The sequence below is a fragment of the Neopsephotus bourkii genome, unplaced genomic scaffold (assembly GCF_033783945.1).
Source record: "Neopsephotus bourkii isolate Nb327-2 ecotype Australia unplaced genomic scaffold, CSIRO-AGI_Nbou_v1 NB_780, whole genome shotgun sequence".
NCBI lineage: Eukaryota > Metazoa > Chordata > Aves > Psittaciformes > Psittacidae > Neopsephotus > Neopsephotus bourkii.
Window position 1 is genome coordinate 431751 of NW_026901276.1, and position 21896 is coordinate 453646.

Genomic DNA, 21896 nt, shown 5'->3' on the forward strand with positions numbered 1-21896 from the left:
CATTTACCCTAAAGGACATCAAGTAGCTTACAAATCATATAGTCAGGCACAGTCCACCCTGAAATTTGAGGTATTATCAGCTTTACCAGTTAATATTCAGACAGAATTGTGGGGTTTATCATCAAACTCCTTGGGAGGGGTGGGGGTTATGTTTTGTTTTGTTGGGTTATTTTCCTGCTTTAGGAAGACATGCGGAATAGGCCATAACCTTAAATGAAGAAGCATATAATATTGCTGTTTTTATAGCCACTAAATCATACTTGCTATTCCTCCCATGTCAACTTCCATTTTCTCTTGCATAACCTACTGCATTTGCCTGTGATTGCTGTGAGCTAGGTTAGCTATCAAACTAAATCAAATGTGATAACCTATTGGCACGAGATTATCATTGTAAATATCAGTTAGAAGTGTGCTAATTTTAGTTTTTAAATAATAAGTCAATAAAAGCAAAGTTCATATGCTACAGAGTGTCCAGAAGAATAGGCAAGCCAACACATTTTTGTTTTTAATGCAGAAACAAAATGTAAGGTGCCATTATAATTAGTGATCTTCTGAATGGCACTATGCCTGTGCTTTTCAAGAACTGACAGATCTGAACCTTTTTCCTATTTTAGATTTAAAATTTGGAGGAACAAAATATGAGGGAACATAATCAAACACTGATATTAACAGAATTCTGATATACATTCTCCTTAATAAAGACATTAACATCTGTTTTGAACAAGCACACCATTGGAAATTGTCAAAAAACCTTCCCGTTAGGGGAAAAAAATATCGGTAACATGCTATTGGGGTATGTTCTAAGTATCACCTGTTTCATCTAGATGCTGTGCATGTAATTTGTAATGTGAATAGTCATAAATATATAATTCCATTGGAAGCTGCTTTTCAGGTGGGGTAGGCTGAAGAGGAGGGTGGGTAGCTGCAGGCAGCCCTAGCCATGTCTGACAATCTTGCTATGGTACACACAGGACTTTATTCAGAGTTCTCAGCTTTGACTCACTGCCCAAAGGCTGGAAATAAGTACCTCTGAAATTCACTGTATTCTAGGAAATGAAGGCAAGTAGCTTTCCATCTTCCCATATCTGTCCTAAAGAACTATCTATGCAAAATCTAGTAATATGAACCTTTTTTTTCCAGTGCCTTACATGTAAATGCTATGTGCTTATATGTAAAAGTTATGTAACTATTCCCATAATAGTTTTGCCTCCAGGAGGAAGAGTGAAGTTGTGCAAATGAGTAAGTAATCACATAAGCATATGATTGCTTTCATGATGACCAGGTTATTAATGTATTTAGAGACTAGGTGTACCTACAGTAAATGAAAATCTAGTCTGGAGGATGATGTGGAAAAAAGGAGAGGAGGAGAGGGGAGAGCTGTGCTGTCCCCACTGGTCTTTCTGACAGCTGCCTATGTCAGGGAGTGGGCAGAAACAGGTCTCGTACCTCTCCAATACCCCTGGGCAGATATGCACTGCCTGGGCATACGGGGAATGCATCCAGACTGCAAGACCTTCTTCAAGGGTTATAAGGCAATCTATGCAGGCTTCTGAACTTTCATACTTGGATGCTTCCATTCTAATTCATAAAGATGAAGGCAAGGCGTTAAACACATCTTTCCTGTAACTGCTATAAATCAAATGCAAATCCTTAGCCAAGGATTTGAAATGACAAAGATTTATCCTTTATTCGTAGTCCAAATTCCTCCAAAAATTTGGGAAGGTATTTTTTAGCAAAGATTGAACAGAAGCTAGTCCTGGAGACAGAAGTCCAGCAGAGGCAGATTGAAAGGAGCAAAAAAAAAGAAGATTGGTGTGGAGCTTCCATCCTCTGCAACATATATCTGTGCCTCAGCTTATTAGCTGCTTTTTCAATTACTAATGTAATTGTTCCTGTTATTTCTAGCAAACCCAGAAATATTACCTACATCTCAGCTTCGTCCTTATCATCAGGGGTTTTTGAAGGACAATTATCTCTGAGCTCTCCATAGCATATAAATGGAAGGCCACTGCCACTAAAACTGCATTATCTTCTACTAAGAAAAGCCACTCCTGTTTAATCCAATTATATCCATGATATACTAGAGTGTGTATATTAACCATATATATATAGAGGCTGCTTTACAGAGAGATTAAAAAAACTACTGATGTATGCCCAACATTGTTGGGAACATTCCAAAAAAACCCTGTCATATTAGATGATTTGTTCATGGCATGCAGCCTGAGTTCAGCTGAGTTCCAGATGCTGACAGGCCTGACATTGCTGCAGTGGATATCAGGAGGTTTCTAGGAAAGGCTATGACAGTCTTTTGTATTGGACACCATAACTGCAAGGGCATTTGGAGGTTTCACAGAGTGCCAGAAAAACCCATTTGGTAAGCATGTGCTGGAAAACATCCCAAGGGACTCAATACACTGTTGGTTTTTTTCCCAGGGAGCTGCTAGCATGGGTTATTCCTGAATGTAAGCCCAACAGCATCACTGAAGTTACATAGAAATACAGGAAACCCAGTAGCTAGTCTGCCTGTAAGGCAACTCACAGCTTTTCTAAATTATGAGCATGAAAATAATAACAGTCAACCCCACACACATGCTAGAGTTCTCTGTTTTAAAACCTGTGTTCACCTAGCCCACTAGTAATGCTATATGTAGAAACTGTGTGTAAGACATGATAAAAAACTTAGTCCATGGAATTATGTATTTCACCTAAGCTATATTCCATGTTGCTTCACCTGTGTGTTAGGTAGGACCCTCAAAGGCAGCATAGGCAGTAAGGTGGTTAAAAATCAGACCCCCTGCATTTTATACTTATGTATGATATTTATTATTGTTACACATAGCACAACAGGTGCGTCTGATGCTGACAAGCAGGGAAAGAGTTAACCTACTAAAACTGTTAACAATTTCCATACAGCTCTTTTAAAGTGTGTGGAAATAAGCCAATAAAAAGCAGAAGTTTCAGAAACATGGCAGTGGGTACAGCCTCAGACTGAAGATGACTTTCAGTTCCAGATCATCCAAGTGCTTCTTTCATGGCCCATAGCCAGGCTGCTCGCAGTCCTCCCTCTATTTCTCCTAAACTGAGACCATAGTGTTTTAATCTGGATGGTGACATGGTTTATGGTAATTGTCATAATGTCCATTGCTTTAACTAGATTCTCATCAAAGTTGTACAATTATGTTCCCCTGAATGTGTATCACCTTTCATAGGAAGGGTCATGTCTGGAGTTATTATAGTTCTGGCACAGTAGGTATCCAGGTGAGAAAATTTTGCAAGTAATGTTAATGACGTACTGTGCTTCCCCTGGAATGACTTTTGAAGACCAAGTGTCCCTTGAACTTTAGGCTTTGTGGTTTTATGAACATTACCCTAAGGGGAACCCTAAACTCTATGACACCATAATGCTGAGGCTCATGTCTCAGGCACCATGGGTGTTCCTCAAGAGAAAGGCATGTAAGGAGCAATGCTGATGCAGTGCCATACTAGTCTTGGCATGCCTTTTGCAACCCCAATGTCTCTGGACCTCTAGGTTTTGTGGCTCTCTGAACCTTAACCCTAAGTCTAACCCTAAAATTTATGATACAGTAACACTGAAGCTGACATCTTCAGCACCATGCGTGTTCCAGATTAGAAAAATGTGTAAGTACCAATGATCACTGAAGCTGACATCTTCAGCACCATGCGTGTTCCAGATTAGAAAAATGTGTAAGTACCAATGATGATGCAGTGGGATATTCAGCTTGGTATGTCTTTTGCAGCACCAGTGTCCTTGAACCTCTAGGATTTGTGCCTCTCAGAAGCATAAAAATAACGCTAATTATAATGTTCATGGCACCAAAATATTGAGGGTGTGTGCTCCAGCACAGTCAGTTTTATAGATGAGAAAGGCGTGTAAGCACCAATGCTGGTGCAGTGTCATACTCATCTTGGCATGACTTTTGCAGTCCCAATGCTCTAGACCTGTAGGCTTTGTGGCTGTTTGAACTCTAACTGTAACCGGAAACCTAACTTCTGTGATACCACAATTCTAAGGCTCAAGTCTCCAGCACCATGGGTGTTCTTCAGGAAAACAGTATGTAAAGAGCAATCTTGATGCAATTCCATACTTGTCTTGACATGCCTTTTGCAGCCCCATTATCTCTGGAACTTTAGGCTTTGGGACTCTCTGAACCCTAACCCTAAACTTTATGATATCACCGTGCTGAGGCTCACGTCCTCTGCACAGCGGGTGTTCCTCAGGAGAATGGTATGTAAAGAGCAGTGTTGCTGCAGTGCTGTAATCTTCTTGGCATGCCTTTTGCAGTCCAAGTGTTTCTGGACCTGTAGGCTTTGTCACTCTCTGAACTTTAACCCTAACCGTAACCCTGAAGCTTATGATACCACAACAACTAAGGCTCACGTCTACAGCACCATGGGTGCTGTTCATGAGAAAGGTATGTAAAGAGTAATGTTGATGTAGTTCTCTACTCGTCTTGGTATGCCTTTTGCAAACCCAGTATCTCTGGAACTGTAGGCTTCATGGCTCTCTGAACCCTAAGCTTTATAATACCACAATATTGAGGTTTCCGGCTTCAGCACCATGGGAGTCCCAGATGACAAAGATGTGCAAGTACCAATGTTGGTGCAATCAGATGCTCATCTTGGTATGCCTTTTGCAGCCCCAATGTCCCTGGACCTGTAAGCTTTGTGGCTGTTTGAAACCTATACCTAAAGCTAACTCTAATCTTTTCGACACCGTAATATTGAGGCTGTGAGCTCCACTGGAGTGAGTTTTCCAGATGAGAAAGGTTTGCAAGAAGCAGTGTTAATGGTGTACTGTGGTCCTTCTAGAATGACTTTTCCAGACCCAGTGTCCCTGGAACTTTAGGTTTGTAACTCTCTGAACCCTAACCCTAACCAGAACCCTAACCTCTATGGCACCCTAATACTTAGGCTGTGGTCTTCAGTACAGCTGATGTTCCAAACGATAAAGGTTTCTAAGGAGCAATGTTGATGCAGTGCTGTATTTGTCTTGGTATGCCTTTTGCAGCCCCAGTGTTTTTGTTCCTGTAGGCTTTGTGGCTCTCTGAACCCTAACCCTCACTGGAACCCTAACCTCTACGACACCATGACACTGGGGCTTAGGTCTCCAGCACCAAGGGTGTTCTTCATGAGAAAAGTATGTAAGGAGCAATGTTGATTCAGTTCTGTACTCAATCAACATGGTATGCCTTTTGCAGACCCACTGTCTCTGGATCTCTAGGCTTTGTGGCTATTTGAATCATAAATGTAACATTAACCCTAACCCAAAACCAAACCCTAAACCTAAACTGGTTTTAACGGCACCCTGGAGAGGAGGCTCAGGTCAGGAGCATCACAGGTGGCCAAAGAGAAAGTTGGTCCAAAGCTGGTCCAAAGACCAATGTTCCTGCAGTGCCCTAGTCATCTTGGAATTCCTTTGACAGCCCCAGTACCCCTGGACTTTAGGCTTTGTAGCTCTATGAACACTAAACACTAACTCTAATCTTTAAGGCACTGTAATAGAGGCTGAGAGCTCCAGCAGAGTCAGTTTTCCAGATGAGACAGGTGTGTAAAGACCAATGTTGGTGCATGCCCTGCACATCTTGGCATACCTTTTGCAGCCCCAGTGTCTCTGGACCTGTAGGCTTTGTGATTCTCTGAATACTATACTTAACCATAACTCTAACCTCTGACACCTTAATACTGAAGGCGTCAGTCTCCAGTATAGCCAGTGTTCCAGATGAGAAAGGTGTGTAAGGATCAATATCGATGCAGTGCCGTACTCGTATTCACATGCCTTTTGCATCCCCAGTGTTTCTGTACCTTTAGGCTTTGTGGCTCTCTGAGCCCTAATCCTAACCCTAACCCTAAACTTTATGATACCACAATACTGCGCCTCACAGGTTCAGCACCATCGGTTTTCCAGATGAGAAAGGTATGTAAGGATCAATGTCGGTGCAGTGTCCCTGGACCTGTAGGATTTGTAACTCAGTGTTGGTGCAGTGTCCCTGGACCTGTAGGATTTGTAACTCGCTGATCTGTAACTCTAAACCCTAACTTCTGTGACAGCTGAACACTTACTCTGTGGTCTCCAGTACAGTCAATGTTCCAAATGTTAAAGGGTATTTGAGCAATGTTGATGCAGTGCTGTAGTCACATAGGCATGACTTTTGCAGTCCTATTGTCTCTGGACATGTAGGCTTTGTAGCTCTCTGAACCCTAAGCTGATCCTGAATGGCATGTGGAGCTGAGGCTCATGTCTCCAGCACCATGAGTGTCCCACATGAGAAAACTGTTCAAGGTCCAATGTTGGTGCAGTGCCATACTCATCTTGGCATGCATGTTCAGCCAAAAGATATCTGGACTTGTAGGCTTTGTGGGTCTCTGAACCCTAACTGTAACCTTAACCCTAACCTCTATGACACCAGAATACTGAAGCTCTTGCCTCCAGCACCATGGATGTCCCACATAATAAAGCTGTGCAAGAACAAATGTTGTTGCAGTGCCGTGATCATCTTGGCATGCTTTTTGCAGCCCCAAGATGTCTGGACCTGTAAGCTTTGTGGGTCTCTGAACCCTAACCCTAACCCTAAACTTGATGACACCATAAGACTGAGCCTCACGTCTCCACCACCATGGGGGTTCCTCATGAGGACGGTATGTAAGGAGCAATGTATTCATCTTGGTAGGTATGTAAGGAGCTGTACCTGTCTTGGCATGCCTTTTACAGCCCCAAGATGTCTAGACCTGTAGGCTTTCTAGAGCTCTGAACCCTAACCCTAACCATATACTTGATGAACAAATAAGACTGAGTCTCACATCTCCACCACCATGCGTGTTCCTCATGAGCAAGGTGTGTAAGGAGCAATGTGGATGCATTGCTGTACTATTCCTTGCATGCCTTTTGCAGACCCAGTTTTACTGGACTTGTAGTCCCTGTGGATCTCTGAACACTAACCCTAACCAGAACCCCAACCTCTATTCACCATAATTCTAATGCTGTGGTCTCCAGTGCAGTCAGTGTTCTACATGAGAAATCCATGCAAGGAGCACTCTTGATGCAGTGAAGTACTCATCTTGGCATGCCTTCTGAAGCCACAGTTTTGCTGGAACCTGTAGCCTTTGTGGCTCTCTTAACCTTAAACTTAATGCTAACCCCAAGTTTTATGGCACCATAATACTGAGGCTGTCAGATCCAGAAGGGTCAGTTTCCCAGGTGAGAAAAGTCTGTCAGGAGCAAAGGTGGTTCAGTTGCATACTTGTCTTGGCATGCCTTTTGCAGCCCCACTCTATCTTGACTCATAGGCTTTGTGCCTCTCTGAACCTTAAACTTAACACTAAACCTAATGTTTATGGCACCATTCTATTGAGGCTGTGGTCTCCTGTAGAGCTGGTGTTCCAAATGAGAAAGTTGTGTAAGGAGCAATGTTGGTGCAGTGCCATACTCATCTTGGTATGTCTTTTGCAGGTCCAGTATGTCTGGACATGTAGGCTTTGTGGTTCTCTGAACCCTAACTGTATACTGAATGGCATGTGGAACTGAGCCTCACATCTCCAGCACCATGGGTGTCCCACATGAGAAAGCTGTGCAAGGACCAGTGCTGGTGCAGTGCCGTACTCATCTTGGCATGCCTTTTGCAGCCCCAAGATGTCTGGACCTGTAGGCTTTGTGGGTCTCTGAACCCTAACCCTAGCCCTAATCCTAAACATGATGACACCGTAAGACTGAGGTTCATGTCTCCACCACCATGGATGAGAAATCATGATAAGAAAGGTATGTATGCACCCACATTAGTGCAGTGCCATACTCAACTTGGTATGTGTTTTGCCGCCCCAGTGTCTCTTGCTCCGTAGGTTTTGTGGCTCTCTGAACCCTAAACCTAAACTATATTATAGTGACTAAAAGGATGTAATTGACTAAATCTCCTGCTCCGGCAGGGGGATTGGACTAGATGATCTTTTGAGGTCCCTTCCAATCTCTAACATACTGTGATACTGTGATACTGTGACTACTCTGTTGCCTGTCTCTGGACCTAAACCAAATGACACCAACCACGAAGAGGGGAATGAGGGACAGATCACTGTTACATATAAAATATCATCCATCTGAAGTGTGAATGAACACAATTCTCAACAACAATGTCCTCTGAACTACTTTCAAAGTACATAGTCTTTTGTGAAACTTCACTCTGATTATCCTAATTGGCAGACTACAATGCCAAGCATGCTCCTGTGAGGTGTGTTCATATTTATTACAGCTGAAGCAAGAACCATAAGACAAAAGAGGAAATATGGTTAATGAGGCTGAATGTGCACTTCGAACACTAGAAAAAAATTCTTTCAAAGATATGCACATTTTTTAGATTTAGTTTTGCTGCTGACTTAATCTAGCAAGAAATTGTGTCCATACATCATGTTACTTAGAGCTGCTTTAGAGTTCTTTTTAATTCCTAATTAGGGTCTGTTCATTTATTCCCTTGGATTTGTTTCTTCTTTCCGTGAACCTTTCATATTTGTGCTACAATAAGCTACTTTTATGCAGAATATGTCATGTATTCTGCACCCAACAGATGCTAGAGAGCTCCAGCTTGTTTTAAACATGATGAAATCACTGTGCCTTTCTCACAATAGACAGTTGCCAGATCTAAGCCTGCTTGATAACCCAGGGCTTGGGCAGAATGCATTTACAGAGTGGTGTACAAAAGGTATGCAGAACCTAACATGAGAAAGTCTATACACAGGAAATTCAGGAAGAAAAAAAAAAAAAAGAACTGCATTAGAACCAACTCTCTTACTTCTATTCAAAGAAAACAGCTAGCAAGAGACTCCTGAGTCATTAAAGGAAAGGACAATTATGCCAGGAAAGTAGAAAACAGGAAAAAGATTTTTATTAATGCATGTGAAATTTCTGAAAGGTAGGTAGTCTCAGCACAGTTTTGCTTTTAGTACCCAAACAACTACAGAATTTTTCTCAACTGTAAGTAAATTAGTAAGTACATTTGCTAGGCTTTTATGAAAATCCTCTACTTTTTCATAACAAATAAATTAAATGGAGGAAAGCACAATAAAGTAGCATGGGCAAAGGAGAAGGTCTCTGAGGAGCTTCTCACCTTTAATCGAGGCTGTTAGAAATCCCTCCTGCTTGAGATAGACTCTCAGACATGCTTCCTGATAGGCAAAAAAACCCCACCTATGGGATTTTCTGGATCCGATCCTCCTGCTGAAATCTTTCCATGTTTAAATATCTTTTCCCTGGTATTAGTCTTGTATCTTCTTCCATTCAGGCATATGTTGCATAGATTTACAATGAAGTCATGAGGGACTTCTGGAAACTCAGCAATAACCTAGTATCAAATCATTAAAGAAATTGTGCCCAGGTTTCTTAATCTCCTAAAAGAAACAAATTGTGGGGAAAAAAAACAACCAGCAGTTATTTCTTATTTTGTCTTACAGAGCTAACATTCACTGTTACTAATTTTTGAACAGTACGTGCTTTGCTATGAAACAATAACAGACTGAAACAAAGAACATTGCAAAAAATCCATCTACAAAACAAAGGGAAGGCTAAATTCACTAATATATAAATATATGTATATGCATATTCTGGGATCCGATGACTTTGGCTTTCCCACATTACTTAGAAAAAATAATAGCTAATTTGCTGAAGAGGATGAACCTGAAAACTTTAAGCAAAGTGGGAATGGAATGGAGAAGGTATATGAATTTAGACATCCTTTTCATAAACAAGCTCTTTACCCACAGGCTACAAAGTAATTTTTCCTGTGCTCTTTTTGGACTACTGAACCTTTAATTACTGCATGTGAAGTGGGACAGCTTCAATGGAAGGGCTTTAGTCTGCCTCAAAAAGCCTTACCTGATAATGCTTGAATCAGTTCCATTGCCCTAGGCAGGAACAGAGGAAGGAAAGTGAAGCCTTCACAACCCTTGCAGTAGCCTGAGTTAGAGGAGTTTTCATTAACGGTCAGCTCAGGAGCTGAATTTCTGCTGGATACAGACAATATGTGCTGGCCTGAAGGAGAATGTCTGAGAGACAGGTATGCTTTATTATATGTGTTTGTTCTCATAGTTTTGTATCCTCTGGCATAGATGTTCATTACTTAGTGTGATGTTTTCTGTGATTCACCGTCCTAAACATGAGGTTTTCTTCCTGCCTGGTGCAAAGAACATAAACCCTTAGGAAGGACTGTGAATGTTGTCAAGCAAGTGCGCACGGTAAAGATGGGCAGTGAATTGTCAGCCTGCACTCTTAACTTCTCTTGAGCAGTCTCAAATTCTTTCATAAGAATATGGTGTACGCCTGTGTTTTGACAGGTGGCAGTGACTGTGGCACTGAAAGATAGAGTGATGGGCAGAGTATACCAACAGAAGTATACTTTCTTTTTATCTTCTCCATCCAACCTGAAGGTATCAAAATTAATCCTTTCCAACTTCCTTCTTTGTTCTTTGTAGTAAATCTTCTCCGTATCAAATCATTTCCCTGTGTATATTTTGGCAACCCCACTGATTTGCCCATTCCCTCAGTGACAGCTGTGTAGTCACATTACTTTCACTTTATGTCAACTCTGACACATAGTCAACCAGTAAATTGGATCATTTTCTCAGACTGACTGCAGTCAGTGTTACCTTGGTTATTTCTGTGAAGAAGCCTGGTCTTGTACCCAGCTGTAACTGGCTCTCTGCAAGACTGATAGCAGCAGAAGCAATACAATCTTACATTTGAGACCACACTTAACAGGTGAATCTGCGTCATAGGAAAAAGGAAACATTTTTAATTTAGGCACTTTGCAGAGCCACCTCCCTGTTCTCTGCCCCAGTGCACTTCAAGAGATTGATTTAAGTTGACAAAAGAAAGATTTAAGATAATGCCTGACTCTTCATCTGAAATCCTCGCTGTGGTGCCATCTTCTTGCCCTCTTTTAATTTAGTTTGACACAGTGGCAGGTGGCAGGGATATGTTAGGTGCCTTCACTTTAGATCTGATTCTGTTAGACCACTGAAGTAATTTTCACATCATTGATACACTTTATAAAAAGAAACATACTTCTTCCTGTGCAGAAAGACAATAAACATAGCCACAAAGAACAAACAAATGAATTCTAAACTGGGGTTAAGTAGGAAAATAAATAGCGGAAAGGTACTTCACCCAGGTGAACCAAATCCAAGTCGAACAATGTGCACAGATTTTGCAGGGGAAGTACTGAAGAGTTAAAATTCAGTTAGAAGTATCTTAATTGGTATTTCTTTGGCTGTGACTGTTTGGTCAATATAAAACCCAGATAACCAGAGTAGGCACATTTTATGCTTTCTAGAGAACAGCAGTCATCCTTCAACATAATGCTGGCTACATAATCAGTGAGCCTGTTTAACGTGCACTGTTTTCCTGGGAAAATACACACAATGACAACTTAGGGAAGAAACAAGACAGCTTCCAAACAAATGATCAGACGGTCTCATTGCAGATCACACAAATGGAATGTATTGGGTGTACCTGGTAAGGTTTTCGTAGCAGATTACTTCTATGAGAAGACACAGAAACTACTCCACTGTCAGACAGTTAAACAGGCTCTAAGATGAAACCACCTCTGGCCAAAGCTGAGCCCATCAGCAATGGTGGTATTACTGCTGTGACAATGTATTTAAGAAGGTAAAAAACTGTTGCTGGGAGAGAGGGGTGAGAACGTGTAAGGGCAACAGACCTTCAGAAACCAAAATCAGTGAAGAAGGACATGAGGAGGTGCCATAGGCATGGGAACAGATTCCCCTGCAACCAGTAGTGAAGACCATGGTGAGGCAGGCTGTCTCCCTGCAGCCAATGAAGTCTGTATTGGAGCAGCCCATGGAGGATCCCATGACAAAGCAAGTGGATGTGCCTTGAAGGATGCTGTGACCCTATGGGAAGCCTGTGCTGGAGCAGGCTTCTGGCAGAACCCGTGGCTCCATGGAGAGAGGAGCCCATGCTGGAGCAGGCTTGCTGCAGGACTTGTGACCCCGCAGAGGACTCACACTGGAGCAGTCTGTTCCTGAAGGGCTGCATCCCATGGAAGGGACTCACACTGGAGCAGTTCATGAACTTCAGCCCATGGGAAGGACTCACATTGGGGTAGTTCATGGAGGAGTGTCTCCCATGTTAAGGACGCCATGCTGAGGCAGGGAAGAGTGTAAGTGAGAAGAAGCAGCAGAAATGAAGTGTTATAGATTGATCATGAACAATGTTTTGCATACCCTGAGCTGCTCATGAAGAAGTGCTCATGGTAGAGAATCTGAGAATGCAGTTGAGCCTGGGAGGATTTTTAGATTTGTTCTTATATTTTATTAACAAATTCTGATTTTTACTGTCAATAAAATACACTGATTTCCCCAAGTTAAGTCTGGTTCTCATGTGACTGTAACTGATGGATGACCTCCCTGTCTTTGTCTTGACTTTTTCATTATATTTGGCTCAGTGGGCACCTGGCAGACAGCCAAGGTCAACTCACCACATGAAAATAGAGAAAAAAAAATCCAAAGATTCTACAGGAATAGCTCCACAATAAATCAATGCATGGATAAATAAATAAATGTGGTCACCATAGCAGCATGGAGAGAGATATGTGAAATGAGAGAATTCATCAATCCAGCAAATTCAGTTAAAATCCAAAGAACTGGATCTCTTCAGAGATCTGTCCTGGAAACTTGTTAAAAAACTACTAGTACTGGTAACATTTGCACAAAATAGCATCTTTGTAGTTGATGTCCTGGGTTCAGCTGTAACAGTTGTTTTTTGCCTTCCCAGTAGCTGGTGCAGTGCTGTGGTTTTGACTTTAGCCCGAGAATAGTGCTGATAACACACCGATGTTTTTAGTTGTTAAGTAATGCTTACTCCAGTCAACGGCTTTTCAGTCTCTCATGCTTTCCCAGTGAGGAGGGGCACAAGCAATGACGAAACGAAGACAGAAACCTGACCCGAACTAGCCAAAGCCATGCCATAGCACTAGATACCCAGTATATAAACCAGGGTGAATTACTCAGAAGGCCCAGATCACTGCTTGGGTTGGGCTGGGTAGCGCTCAGCGGATGGTGAGCGATTGTATTGTGCATCACTTGTGTTGATTGTTTTCCTTTCCCCTTTTGGTTTTACATTATCTCCTCTTGTTATTTCCCTTATCATTATTCTTATTAGTGGTAGCAGCAGTAGTTCCATATTATACCTCAGTTACTGGAGGTATAATGTTCTTATCTCAACCCGTGGGGATTACGTTCTTTTGATTATCCTCCCCACCCCTCCAGGACCTGGCAGGAAAAGAGCAGGGGTGGAGGGGGAGTGAGCAAGCAGATGCGTGGTTCTGAGTTACTGGCTAGGCTCAAACCACTATATTCCACTAATACGGAATGCTACAAGGCGGAGAGAAAGGTGAGTATCTCCAGAGAGGAGCCTTCAACTCCGGAGTGAGGTGAAGCCCCGCATCCAGAAGCCTCAGCTCCGAGCGGCGACAGCCATAGACCGAGCCTCAACCCTTCCCCAGGCCTTGCCCAGGCCAGCAGGGACTCACAGGGGGCGGTGGCAGGAGGGACGGCCAGGGAGCAGGGAAACAGGGAATGGCGCGGTTGTTCACGTCTGCAACGCGAGTGGGTAGCAAGCAGTGTGGGGAGTGCTCGCCTCTGGCTGTCCCAGCGGCGGCAGCAGGCAGAGCCGGTGAGAGGAGAGGCTGCAGCGCAGATCTCGGGGTGCAGAAAGTGCCTGCCCTGGAGTCGTGAGCAGGGGGTGCGCCATGGGAAGGGCTGCACTCGGTGCGCCCTGGTGGAGGTCCTCCTGCAGCCGGGGCTGAGCTGCGAGACAGTCAGCGGCTGAAAGGTGTCAGGGAAGCTGAGAGGAAGTTGGATTGTCTGCTCGCACGCACAAACTGTGCAGGGACCTTCATTAGGGACTGCAGTGATAGGACAAGGGGGAATGGGTTCAAGCTTAAACAGGGGAGGGTTAGGTTAGATATATGGAAGAAGTTCTTTACTGTGAGGGTGGTGAGGCACTGGAATGGGTTGCCCAAGGAAGCTGTGAATGCTCCATCTCTGGCAGTGTTCAAGAGCAGGTTGGATGGATTGACATGGTCTAGTGGGAGGTGTCCCTGCCCATGGCATGGGGGTTGGAACTGGATGACCTTAAGGTCCTTTCCAACCCTAACTATTCTATGATTCTATGTGTTTTGAAATAATGAATTTTGGCCATTTTTTTTCCAAAAAGGATGGTAAATTTATCCCAAAGTATTTTTTCCTGAGTGTTTTATGTTCTAAGATATACTCCAACATGTGTGAAACTCATTATAAGATTGTGAGAATTACTTTCTGTCCTTATTTGCACTGGATGTGAAGGAAGAGCTAGGGAACACAGTGATTCATCTGCATGAGTTAATTAGACGTTGCCTGTGAAGCTGTATTATTCCATTGTCAAAAGGGTCTCTGACATGATTTTGCTCTGGGCCACCAACAACTCTCCTAGTCAGTGCATGAGCAAGTCTGCATGACCATTCCTAATAGACAATTTGAATAAGCACCTTTTTCAGGTGCCAAGAGAGTTTAATAGTATCAGTGCATCAGTTGGCCCCAGGGCCAAAGAATGGGACCGGTCATTGTTTAATTTACTACTTTCAAGGTGACAAAAGTGAGGAAGACTTGTGAGGAAGACAGGTGTGTAAAAAGTGTACGGAAGAGCAGTAGACTCATTGAGAAAACCCTTTCCTCAAAAAGAATAAACAAAAACCTTACTGAGGAATGGAAAAAAGAGATACATAATTGCAAAGTGAATTTAGGGGTCTGTATGATCAGATAAAACTAGCAATGGCAAAACTCAACCTCAGTTAGAACTTGCAAATTAACTTATGCCATAAAAATAGCCATGTAAATAAACAAGAACAAGATAAGGCATCCCACCTCTATTGCTACCCCTACTAAGGATGGAGGAAAAATTAAAGGCAGTGTCAGCATGAATCCAAATGTAAATCAAAGCTTTGCCTTCTTTCTGGTATGATTGATGAAGCTGACTAACCAACTGTCCCAAAAGATAATGGGAAAGAGAGTAGGCAAATGGGATTACTAAATCCAAGACTGAAGTAAAACTCAATTTGGAGATATCCATCCCAGAGGTCTAAAAACCCTGCACATTAAATCTAGGTTAAATAGCAAGAATCATTAATATATTTATGGAGTTAATAAGTGTACCTCTTGGCTAAAGAACTGGCATTATGGTACCTACATCGAAGAAATGGAGAAGTTACAGCTGAATACAGAATCCTTTATTTGACCTCAGCAGTAGGAAAGACTTTCAAATATTTTAGAATAGGCTACTGAAAGTTACAGAAGCAAATAAAAAAGGAGTTGAATAGTGTGGGTCAGTCATCTATGCAACACCCTCCAGGTAAGGCCTCTGGTTTTCTAGACAATCAAAATAAAATAAAACTATTCAATTAATTTTTCAGTAAAATTTTAATATGATGCTGCATCGGAAATGACTAGTCAATAAAGGCAAATATATAAAAGAATAGATAAAGGTGATTATGTTGCATTATATTGAAAAGCAAATCTTTCCGTTAGGATAGTGTGGTAATGGAGCTCTTAGATTAGTCTTGTGGACAGTGTCATCATCACTGGGCAGTATCATCATCAGTGCCTTTGCTCTTAGCTGTGCTAAGGAAAAGTTCTGATTCACAATTTGAGGATGAGATGTCAAGAAATAAGTCTAAGAATAATATGCATAAACAACAGAAGACTTTAAAACCTAAGGTTGTGAATTGAAGAGGAATTATAACAACTGCACGCAAAAAATAACAACCAAAATTAACCCTGAATGCTTATGTAAAGGGTTCATAGAATCACAGAATAGTTAGGGTTGGAAAGTACCTTAAGACCATCTAGTTCCAATCCCCCCTGCTGTGGTCAGGGACACCTCACCCTAAACCGTATCAATCAAGACTCTGTCCAACCTGCCCTTGAACACTGCCAGGGATGGAGCATTCACAGCTTCCTTGGGCAACCTGTTCCAGTGTCTCAGCACTGTCATAGTAAAGAACTTCTTCCTTATATCTAACCTAAACCTCCCCTGTTTAAGTATAAACTCATTCCCCCTTGTCTTATCACTACAGATCCATAATGAAGAGCCCTGCACAGTTTAGAGACAAGAATGTCGTGCAGGAGAGTGTCAAACACTTTGCACAAACCAAGGTAGATGGTGTCAATTGCTTTGCCCCTCTCTGGGTTTCTTTCATAGTCTGTTTCACAACTAATAGAGGAGGTTTACACCCCTACTCTCCAAATTTGTAACTTATTTTCTACAGTGGCCACATCTTACAAAGTATTTTAAGACAAGAAGAATCTCAAGACAGAAAATATTTCCCCAGAAATAATTTCCCAATTGAAGGAAGGGTGGGAAAATTTCTTCACACTTACTGCAAATTCATTTGTAGTTCTGGGAGGAGGGTGAAAGTCCCTCCTATGACTGTCACCCACAAGCACAGGTAAAGAGGCAAACTGGGCTCTTTTCTGCTCTTTCTAAATGAATATATTTTTTTATCAAGACTAATATGAAGATGAACTGTTTCATAAATTCCTAATCTGTGAGCATAATATCTCCATGATCAGAGCTATCTCTTTCCACATTGAAAAAGGTTCTGTAGCACTGTCACTTGTGCTCCAGATTCTGCTGATGTATAAAGCATATTAGATGGCAAATCTTTAAAACTGTCTGATTAATTAAACTTCAGACTACAATAGTTGTTTTGTAAAGTGGCCCATGTAAGTTTGAAGTAAAGACCTCATTTCTCAGCCCCACAGGACAAGCTCTGAAAGAAACCTCCATCAACTGTCATTTTATTTTAGCAAAAAAAAACCCCAACCACCCAGAAATCAAGGATGGAATATCCTTCTGGGTTTTTTTTGAAATCTGATCGCTTTTGTCACTTTTGAATCAAATCCTTAATGACATTTAAATATTTGTTTAAAAGAATTTCCATTTCTCCCATTTTTAATTAGAAGTTATAAAATGCATTATTTACCCAGGAGATAAGTTCAGAGCCATTCCATCCTATTTACAACAAAGAGAGCCTATAATAAGTCCTTGAAACCTGTTCTAATCTATTATATAAATATTTAATTAGTTATAAAATGCTAATTTTTTACCAGAGAGACTGAGGCAACTTCTGTGAAGTTACTATGGATGAAAAGAGTTCATAAGGGTTTTTTGAAAGTATCATATGCTTAATAGCTTGAAAGAGTTGATTTACAATATGCTCAAATCTGGCAAATGCATGTTTAGTTTGCTGTCTTTTTATTGTATGTTATTTAGCTATGATCTAAGGAGATATTTTTCCAGGCATCTGTTGATTACATTAATTGCTAAATAACTATTTGCTTAGAAGTATATGATTTCAGTCATTAGAAGAAATGCTGCTCTTCACCATTACTTAAAAATTATAATTAGACTCTGGTTTGGGGTTTGTGTAAGGTTTTGGTAGCATAGGGTTTACAGGGGTGGCTTCTGTGAGAAGTTGCCAGAAATTTTCCATTTCTGACAGAGCCAGTGCCAGCTGGATCCAAGAAGGACCTGCCGCTGGCTAAGGCCAAGGCCAAGCCCATCAGTGAAAGTGGTAGCACCTCTAGGGTAACATATTTAAAAAGGGGAGTATAGCAGCCTTGCAGTATTTGAAGAGGGCCTACAGCGATGCTTGAGAGTGACTTCATCGGGGACTGTAGCAATAGAACAAGGGCATGGGTTTAAACTGAAAAAGGGGACATTCAGGTAAGATATAAGGACAAAGGTCTTTACTGTGAGGGCAGTGAGGCACTGGAACAGGTTGCTCAAAGAGGCGGTAAATCCTGGCAGTGTTCAAGGGCAGGTTGGACAGCATCTTGGGTGACATGGTTTAGTGTGTGGCATCCCTGCCCATGGCAGGGGCTTGGAACTAGAGGATCTTAAGGTCTTTTCCAATCTTAACTATTCTATGATTCTGTGAAAGTTACTGGACATGAGAAACTGCAGCCAGGAGAGAGAAGTGAGAATCTGTGAGAGCAACAACTCTGTAGACACCAAGGTCAGTGCAGAACGATGGGAAGAGGTGTTTCAAGTGCTGGAGCAGAGATTCCCCTGCAGCCCAGGGTGCAGACCATGGTGAGGCAGGCTGTCCCCTTGCAGCCCACAGTAGACCCCAGGGTGGAGCAGAGGGATGCCTGAAAGAGTCTTGTGACCCTGTGGGAAGGCCATACTGGGGCAGGCTCCTGGCAGGACCTGTGATCCTGTGGAGAGTGGAACCCACGCTGGAACAAGGGAAGTGTGTGAGGAGTTCACCCCTGCGGACAAAGGAGCAACAGAGACAATGTGTGATGAACTGACCAGAGCTGTCATTCCCCCCATCCTCCTGTGCTACTTGCAGGGATGAAGAAGAGAAAATTAGGAGTAGAGTTGAGAGAAGAAGGGAGGGGTGTTGGGGAAGGTGTTTTAAGATTTGTATCTTCTCATTATTCTACTCTGGTTTGACAGTAATTAATGAATGTTCTCTCCCTCTCCTATCTAGATAACCTGAGCCTTTCATCACATTTTCTCTACCCTGTCCAGTTGAGGAGGCGAATGTATAGAGTGGCTTTTGGTGGACATTTGTATACCCAAACAAATACACACTCCTTAAATTTAAAACCAACTTTCCACAATGAGAATGGGCTCTTAGATATATTAAACCAAGCAGGACATCAAAAGCAAAATCTACGCCCCCCCAGAAGACAGCAAAATAATATGTACCTGATAGTATGTGAAATGCTGTGGCTGAGTAGAACATATAATTAGTGGCTCTGGATGTTAACTTGGAGGAGGAAATCACCTCTTGCTGTAATGTAGAGGTGGCTCAGCTGGCACTGCATGGAGGAGTTCAAACAGTGTAGCTCAGCACTGTTTAGCTTACCTGTCTATGGCCAGAAACTGGGGCCAAGAAAGGTCTGATGGAGACAACAAGGAACTTGTTATGTGTGTGGGATTGGATATCAACCAGCATGGGAGGATTTTCTCTTTTTCTTGCATCTTCTTTTATACTATATTCTTCCTTTAGTGTTTTTGTATTCTTTCCATGCGCTCCAATACATGTGGTGCTACTACGGAGTGTAGGATGACACTCGCTGGAGAACAAAAAAGCTTGTGGTTGTTGTTGGCAGCATATGCAATGATGATAACAGAGAAGCCACAGTATATTCCCACATCAAATATTTGGGCTGTGTTGCTTCTGACAGCTGTCTCCACCAGAGCCAGTGCTGAGTGTGATGATAGCCAACACCTAATTCTCAAGACAGAAATGAAAATTCTGTATAAAGTAATCATGGAGGGCACAGGCTTTGTCCTAGATTTACCTTTCTCAGTGCATATTCCTCTGCAATATAAGTATGGAGAACATACTAAATAGGTTAAGGTTCATCAGCGTTCATAGCCTAGGAGAATAGTTATTTGATTTTGTGGTATTAATATTGACTTAAAAGAACAAACCCATTCTGAATGCAACTGAAAAGTAAAGCACTTCAAAGATCTCTGACTGATTTTCTCAATGCTCTTTCAATCTCAAAACAATTCATTTAGACATCAATTCTGTTACTGTTTTATCTGTTAGCATTAATCTCAGTACTGTAGTTCCTCTTCTGCTGAAAAATATGCTTACTCTTCATTTGACTTTAACAATTGCTCTCACTGAGGTTTGAAACTAACCTCTGTAATCCATGAGTCTGTTTCAGGTGAGGATGTTTGCCAGAACTTTTGGAGGGATTTTGAAAATGTAAACTGCCAGCAAAGACCTACCTTGCATTGTAGTGCCTCTTTTTCTTATTCTCAGCATCACCTTTTGTAGTATATCACGGTTTCTTTTACAATTCCTAGCAGTTTTTTAACGGAAGACCTTGTATGTAGTTCTCCATTTAAAATAAAACAACTGTTTACTTACAAACAACAGCTTTATTTTCACTTCTGTAGATACCAGAAATACCTGAGAATTTAGTTTTCAGTTATCTATGTAATAATCCAAATGACATTGTGATCTCCATGGCAGTTAATGTGTAGGCTGACAAGCATGTGAATAGTTCTATTTCACAGCTCTGTTCAAGACCGTGTGTTTCAATTGCAGATCCACACTGGATTCGTAAAAAGGCAAACCTAGATCTTAAAAGACGCATATTTTTTCATCTATGACCAAATTCAATCATCTATATAAAATAAATATAAAAAAAAAATAAAAAAAAAGAAAAAAGCATGTTAGGAAAATATAAAGGGGGAATAATTACTCATAAAGGAGAGGGAATATTTATAACCAGTGAATGAAACTGATTATAATAATAATTTGTTGTCCAAAAAAACATCAAATCAGAGATAATTTCCAGTATTTGAGTTAGAGCATGCTGAAGGGGAGGACTGTGTGAGGACAAGAGCTCATAGAAGAAGAAAACACAAATTATTTTGATGGTTTTGTCAGGAAACTGCTATCATGAAATGTAGACTTCCAGATAACCACTGTACATGATGCAGGTTAGGACTCTCCAAGAAAACTTTACAGATGTACTCTTAAGTATTTAGATTGGTACTGGACTTGTCTTTCTGTCTGTTAGTCTCAGTCTTTCTTTCTATTTATTTATTTTTTTGAACCAGGACTCAAGTGCACTTCCAGGCAAACTTCTTGTTTATTTACTTCTCCCTGTGACTGTCTCTCTTCAAGCATGCAGCCCTGCACGGCTTCCTAGTCTGTTTACATATACATGATTTCGGGAAATTTCTGTATTTGTATTTGCCTCAGTCATGGGTCTAAGAATTGCAAGGAATGCAGAGTAATGCAGCAAAGAATAGAGCATTGTGTTCTTGATTTTTTTATTAATTTCTGTTTAATAGCAATATTTAAAAAATGTAACTAAATATACATAAATATTTTTTTGAATTTACATTGGATACCATATTTCTGTGCACTTGACATGCTGGTAGTTGAATGATCATAACTCTTATGGTGACTAATAGAATGCTAAATGCGTTTCCTGGCACCATGACAGGCCAATCAGTCTTCTTGATATTGGTGAAACCATGATCATTTTGTCAGATGATCCTACTTATATTTTGTATGGCAAAGATAAAAATCTCATTAGAAGTATAGGCAGCAGACAGCTTCCAAGTTCAAAAAGGTGACTGCAGTAACAATACTTTGTACCATAGGTCACCTTGACACCAGGCTTCAGACTGCAGGTGTGTGCAAAATACATTGTTTATATTAAAAATGCATTTAGATGTGAGTTGCTGCAGCTAAACCAGATCCATTTGCCATGTTTTAAAATCCTTGTGATACACATGAGATAGGAAGATACAGGGTGGTCTGTGTTCTGGGCCTCTGGAGCCAGAAGATTGCTAACTTTTGCCACTTTAAGCTCTAGCTACCGTATATGGTCAATGTTCGTAAGAGGTATTGTGCCTTGGTGTCTGTCTCTTATTGCAAGGCTCCAAATTCTTGCATCACAGAGATTCAACTTTTGAGCAATTCCCTGGAATCTGGAGGGATACACAACTTTAAAAAAAAAAATAAAAAAAATGAAAGAGTTGAAACAAGTTAAGGGTTACCTGTGCCTTTCAAAGAATTGAGGACATGAGGTTCTTGATAGGATAGCCAAAAAGAATGTTATTGCAGTTCATGTGACTGGTATAACATGGGTATAAACCCATTGCCTTGGATAATGACACTCCTGATTTATGCCGCTGCAGTTGAGAACCACAGAGCTTACAGTCCATTCACAAAAGCAAAGATGGAATTTGTCTTGATCCAGGCATGATGGCATTTTCAAGAAACTTTAAAGAGAAAAGTGTGCATCCAGGTTTCAAATGTCAAAAAAATGCCTTTTTTGACATTTTCTTG